Consider the following 6,735-nt stretch of genomic DNA (forward strand, 5'->3'; position numbering starts at 1 on the left):
CCCCATTGCCCCACCAAATATATAATATTTAATAAAATCCCAAGAAAATCTAAGTTAAAACTAAATTAGTGTTAAGAGATTATCAATAGGCAGCTTAATTACGAGAAATGACCAGCCGATATTAAAATCTCCAAACAATATCTCAAGTTAAATATTAGAAATAACCGATCCCCCTATCAAGGATTAGCATATACTCTTAATATTTTGTACATAGTGTTTCTAATCATACTAGTAGAAACACTGATTAGAAATACTTACGTATTTGTGAGATTCTACTATGTTAGTCCACAATGAATTGAATTGAATTTAAATGAATTGATTCTACTTCAATTCATCTTTGGGTGTTGGTGTAGACGAGTTCAAGTACACTAGAAAACAGATTTCAGTGTTAGTACTCTTAAATGAAAAGTATGATATAATCAAGAGAATAAGTAACCTTTTATAATATACTTAAATAGAATATATACCTAAACAGATAATTAACCAAAATAAACATGGTTACTACACTTATAAGTGATTTAAAATATAGTATTAAAATATGTTAATATCCTAATTAACGAAAAACTATATTATATTACTTAATGATTACAATTTATTATAAATTAATACAATAATTACGTGTGACTAGAATATAATATTAAAAATTAATAAAAAAAGTAAAAAATAACAGAAGCGCATATAATAAATAAATAAATTATTTTGTAATAATATAAGATATATTTTAACATTAAAAAACACTAATTTAATACAGTAATAAAAATAAATATAATAAATAAATAAATGTATTAATTTATCAGTAACATAATATATATTTTTACGTATTATTAATTAATAATTTATTGACACAAAATGTAAAACCATTAGTTTAATTAATTATACTAATGGGATAATTATACCAATTAATGATTATAGTTTATTATAAATTAATATATTAATTACGTTATTAATAGCATATTTTTATAATATAAAAAATGATTTGTTTAAATAATTATAAAAATTATTAGTTTAAATAATATATATATATAAAATTAAAACTGAAAAAAAAAACTTGCTTCCAAATGAACCGAGTTACTCGTAATAGTCCACAATTTATAGCATAAAAGCAAACGTTTATGCCTTGGAATATAACAACAAGTTCGTGCATTTAAAACCATCAACTTACAAGTTTAGTACATACGAACGACAACATACATGTTCACAAACAAAAAGATACAACCATTAATAATCACTCCACATGCTAGTCGCTATGGTATTTTGAAATTGTGCGGCTCTAATGGATTGTAATGCATGCCGCCTCTGCATGGTTGTTGATAGGTTGTTTTCATCCCCAAGATCATCGCTATCATCGCTATCTTCATCCTCATTTACACCTGCTAATCGAAGCTCATCATTCGAATCATCATCTTCCAATTCAAACATATCATTGTAATCCTTGTTATGTATATAAGAGTGTAATACGCAACAAGCCATTACAATTTTCATCTAGATGTTATAAGAAAATGGAGGAGCGCCTTTCAACATTTGGAATCGAGCTTTTAAAGCACCAAAAGTTCGTTCAATAGTATTCCTCTAAGATGAGTGTCTTCGATTGAATAACTCTTTATCATTTCTAGGAAGGTTGTCTCCAAATTCTTGCAAACGATAACGAGTTCCACGATATGGAGCCAAAAATCCTGGCATATTTGCATAACCAACATCGACTAGATAATATTTACCTACAGTACAAAATATATTCCACCTAAGATAATTGAAGATAAAATAGAACAAAATTACTACATAAAAAAATATTATTTACCTTCAGGTAAAAAGATTTTATCTCGGCGAGTCAATGCGTCCTTCAATACATGGGAATCAGCTACTGATCCCTCCCATCCAACAAGTACATAAGTGAATTGCATGTCAAATGTACATGCTGCCATTACATTTTGTGAGAGATAGCCTTTTCTGTTCCAAAACCTTTGTTGTTCTTCAAGTGGGATGTTTGCTTTGATATGAGTTCCATCAATAGCCCCAATACAATCCTAATTATATCATTTCAATTAATACAAAGTAACTCTAAAAATTGTTCATTAGAGGCAAGTGATGTTACCTTAAAATACGAATAAAACATTGGATTGTTTAAAACCTTCGAGTGAGTGCTTTCTGATGTGAAATTTAATTACATTGGCTTTTATACCTCGCAAGCGTACGAATCGTTCATGTAATCTAGCGGGAAGCGAGGGTCATATCCACAGGGAGGGATAAATTTTGTGTATTCTTCAGTCAACTAGCCTAACCAAATATGATGAGTTAATCTGAACTAAACACTAATTATATCCTAAATTATCAAGCAATAATCTAATTAACTACTTGCACAACAGGAAACGTCAACTCTAGATTTTACCGTGATTCGTGCCTCTCGAGCGCCACTTAACCATGAATTCGGATTCTCAATCCTTGTGTCTAGCCCCTCTCAGGTGCCTAGAGTTAATGACAGAGATAAGATTACAATAGAATGCAGAGAATCAATTTCCCATTGTGATGATGCTAAAATTATCAACTCTGGATTTTACCGTGATTCGTGCCTCTCTCGAGCACCATGTAATCACGAATCCGATTTCTGAATCCTTGCGTCTATCCCCTCTCGGGCGCATAGAGTGAAAGACAAAAATCAGATTAAAATACCAAAATCCAACCTAAATTACAATCTTACCCTAACTAGCTAATTTAATCAAATATCCGGAAAACAAATATTCGATAAACATTAATTCTCTAATAAAATTTAATAAACATTCAAAACCTAAGTTCAAACTCTAGAAAAATTAAATTACAAAATGACGGATTACTCCCCTTCTTCTTCCTCATGTTCGGGTAGCAAAGGCTCGTTCTCACGACTGCAATTTCCAGAAATTGATGGCTTCGGGTTGCAAGAGCGAGTGGCCGGAGGTAGAGACGATTTCCTGTTGTGGAACTAGTTAATTAGATTATTGCTTGATACTTTAGGATATAATTAGTGTTTAGTTCAGATTAATTCATCATATTTGGTTAGGCTAGTTGACTGAAGAATACACAAAATTCGGTCCTCCCTGTGGATATGACCCTCGCTTCTCGCTAGATTACATGAACGATTTGTACGCTTGCGAGGTATAAAAGCCGATGTAATTAAATTTCACATCAAGTTTTTGGCACCGTTGCCGGGGAGGCACGTATTAAGTGTATTTCTTTGTTCTCCATGGTCTTAGGTTAGATATATTTATTTTTGCTTTCATAATTTTATCTTGATGATTTTGTATGGAGTTATTTTTATTTCTTCTAGTGAGTTTGTGTTTTCAGTAGTTAGTTTGTTAGTATAATTTGATAGTTAGTTTTGTTTCTTTTTGTGTTTTTATGCATGGGCGTTGCTCCTTAGGTGAACCATTAACTCCCTTTGTTGAAGAGGTAGAACATATTTGTAGGAAAATACTAGAAGTCAAGTTAGGAGCTACCATGGCCAATCAAGGTGAACCATTACAGTTACCTGCAACAGGTGACCATAGAGCCCTGAGGGATTATTCTATCCCATCCCACTTCACATCGCCTTCTTGCATTATATTGCCACCGACTGCTGCTGCCAGTTATGAGTTGAAATTGGGTGTGATCCAACTCCTCCCTACATTCTATGGGTTGGAGAAGGAGGACCCTTATCACCACATCAAGGAATTCTTAGATATCTGTGCGACTTTCAAATTCCAGAATTTCTCAGATGACTCTATCCGGTTAAGACTTTTTCCATTTTCACTTAAGGATAAGGCCAAGTCTTGGCTTAATTCCTTAGAGGTGGGCAACATTACTTCATGGGACACATTAGTCATGAAATTTTTGTCTAAGTACTTTCCCAATCAGAGAACTACAACCCTCAGGAGAGAAATCTCCAACTTTATGTAGTAGGAGGGTGAACACTTTTATGAGGCTTGGGAGAAATGGAAGGATTTGATCCGTAGGTGTCCGCATCATGGGTTTGAGAAATGACATTTAGTGCAATACTTTTATCAAGGTCTTACACCCCAGGTTAGATCCATGGTAGATACAATGAGTGGTGGGAGTTTGATGGGTAAGAGTGCTACTGAGGCGTGGGACTTCTTTGAAACGTTGAGTGATCAATCTCAATAATGGGGTTCATCATTTAATGTTGATAGGAGATCCCACGAAGCCAAAAGAGGGGGTCTCTACGAGGTTAGTGAAACACCCATGCTCATGGCCAAGATTGAGGGGTTGACCAGAAAGATTGATGCCCTTATGGTGTCCAAGAGTTCACCTGCTCCTAACCCATCTATTGTTTGTGCCATATGCTCTAGTTCATCTCATACCACGCAAATGTGTCAATCTAGTTCATCCTACCCGGAGCTCATTGAGGACTTGAATGCAGTCCAGAATTTTTATAGACCAAACCGGAACGATCCTTTTTCGGAAACATATAATCCGGGTTGGGCTAGGCACCCAAATTTCTCATGGTCCAAGGGCCCACAGGTTGGGGGTCCTCCAGGGTTTACTGAACACCAAGCTCCGCGCCCACACTTCACTCAACAGCCATTGATTCCACAAAAACCTTCACTTGAAGATACACTTCAATTATTCATGCAGAATACACAGTACTCCATTGCTAAATTTGAAATGCAAGTGAGTCAGTTGGCCAGCCACATGAGTGAATAGGCACAAAATAGACTCCCAAGCCAAACCATTCCTACCCCCAAAAGCACTTATGAGAGTGGGTCGAATTCCAATCCCCACCACGAGCAAGCCAAAGCCATAACCACCCTTAGGAGTGGTCATGAGTTGAACAGTGGGGTAGGGACCACTAAGTCTAAGGAGTCAAAGGATGACAATGGGGACACATCATTGAGTGAAGAACCTCCAAGTTCTTCACAAACAGTGAGGCAGATCCCTAACCAAGTCCCACCAGCTCCTTATCTGCAGAGGTTATCGGGCCCACCTAGGAAAGGAGATAGCATGCATGAAATGTTGGAACTATGTAGTAAGGTTCACATTAACATTCTACTTCTTGATGCTATTAGGCAAGTCCCTGCTTATGCCTGATTTTTGAAAGACCTTTGTACACAGAAGAGAAAACATCATGTTAACAAAAAAGGTCTTTCTTACTGAGAATGTAAGCTCAATTCTGAAGCACAACACTCCTCCTAAAGTTAAAGATCCTGGATGCCCCACAATTTCATGTGTCATTGGTGAACATACCATCCAGAGAGCTCTTCTTGACTTAGAGGCAAGTGTGAATTTGCTTTCTTTCTTTGTGTACCAATAATTAGGTTTGGGGGAATTGAAACCTACCCCCATCACACTTCAACTAGCTGACCGTTCTGTCAAGATACCACGAGGAATAGTTGAAGATGTTTTGATAAAAGTAGACAAATTTCTGTTCCCAGTTGATTTCATTGTTCTTGATACAGAACCAATAGTCAATGTGACCAACCAAATTCCTGTCATCCTAGGACGTCCCTTCTTAGCAACATCTAATGCTGTCATTCATTGTAAAAGTGGTGAGTTGGAGCTATCTTTTGAAAATTTTAAGGTCTCGTTGAATGTGTTTAACGCCGAGCACCATCCACTTGAGTCTGATGATCTGAGTCTGTTATGGTCCCTAGCCATGGATCTAGTAACGGCGAGATACTGGTGAATCCAGCACGTTACAAGGTTTTTAAACACTATAAGGAACCAAGAATCTCGTCTCCAACCACTGTTCATGCAGGTAAGTTGAAAACATAATCCCTTTTGTCTAACATATGGATTTAACCGCTAATCACGCAGGTAAATTAAAACAGAATTCTAACCTGCTGTACTTAAGAAAATAGAATCTCAAGTTACCTCTTTGAATGAATTCGGAACTCCTCCTCAGCTCAGATTCAGAACTCCTCTTTAGCCCAAAATTCGGAACTCCTCTGCCTAGAATTCGGAACTCCTTAGCACCAAATTCGGAACTCCTCTGCCCAGAATTCGGAACTCCTCCTCAGCTCAGATTCGGAAGTCCTCTTCAACCCAAAATTCGGAACTCCTCTGCCCAGAATTCGGAACTCCCAACCAGCAACAAGAACCCATCCTCCTTACTGGGTAGACTCACGTCAAGACCTCTCCTTTTCTGGAATTTTCGTGGAAGAGATGACCTTCTCTTGCAGCTGGAAAGAGAAAGGTAATTCCTCTTCCTTTTCCTTCCAAGATCTCCTCAAAGACTCCCCAATGGATGCAGCAAACCCCCAAGAGAGTTCACACCAAGAACCCTAGAATAGAGAGCCTAGAAGGAACCTAAATTACCCTAGTTTATGCTAATTCCGAACTTGCTTTATTTCCCCATCTTTACCCCTTAAATAGGGTAATTAACATCAACAAAGGTTAGGGTTATAAAACCCAATTCTACCTCTACCTTTAAGTCTTATTACAAATCAATAAAATTCGAAATTAAAAGCAACATAAATAATAAAAGTAAAGTAGATGACTCAGTCTTATTGAGTTCATAACAGAGTCCTGCATTTAAGATAGAGACTGTTATGCTTAATGACGAATCCACTATTGAATCTTTTGAGTCTTACATAACAACTTTAGACATGGACTATTTTGATGAGGAAACATATTTTCGAGAGGTTGACTCTTTACTCAGTTCTGTACCTCTGTTGGAGGAAGCTTATGAGGTTGTCACAACTGATCATGTACAGGATCTTCATCTTGACATGGACAAACCTCTTGAAACTTCCAAGCTAGATCTTAAGCCAC

General features: G+C 36.5%; 1 non-coding gene across 1 annotated transcript; it reads right to left on the reverse strand.

The window, feature by feature from the left end:
* Window positions 1–3,870: 3,870 nt before the first annotated feature.
* Window positions 3,871–3,977, reverse strand: LOC137949148 (small nucleolar RNA R71). Its single transcript, XR_011111720.1, has one exon. It is a non-coding gene; the product is annotated as a small nucleolar RNA R71 (small nucleolar RNA).
* Window positions 3,978–6,735: the final 2,758 nt, after the last annotated feature.

Source organism: Aristolochia californica, unplaced genomic scaffold, assembly GCF_029961685.1.
Source record: "Aristolochia californica isolate CCGP_79_NKW_82.1479 unplaced genomic scaffold, dmAriCali1.0.hap1 SCAF_13, whole genome shotgun sequence".
In the NCBI taxonomy this organism is placed as follows: domain Eukaryota; kingdom Viridiplantae; phylum Streptophyta; class Magnoliopsida; order Piperales; family Aristolochiaceae; genus Aristolochia; species Aristolochia californica.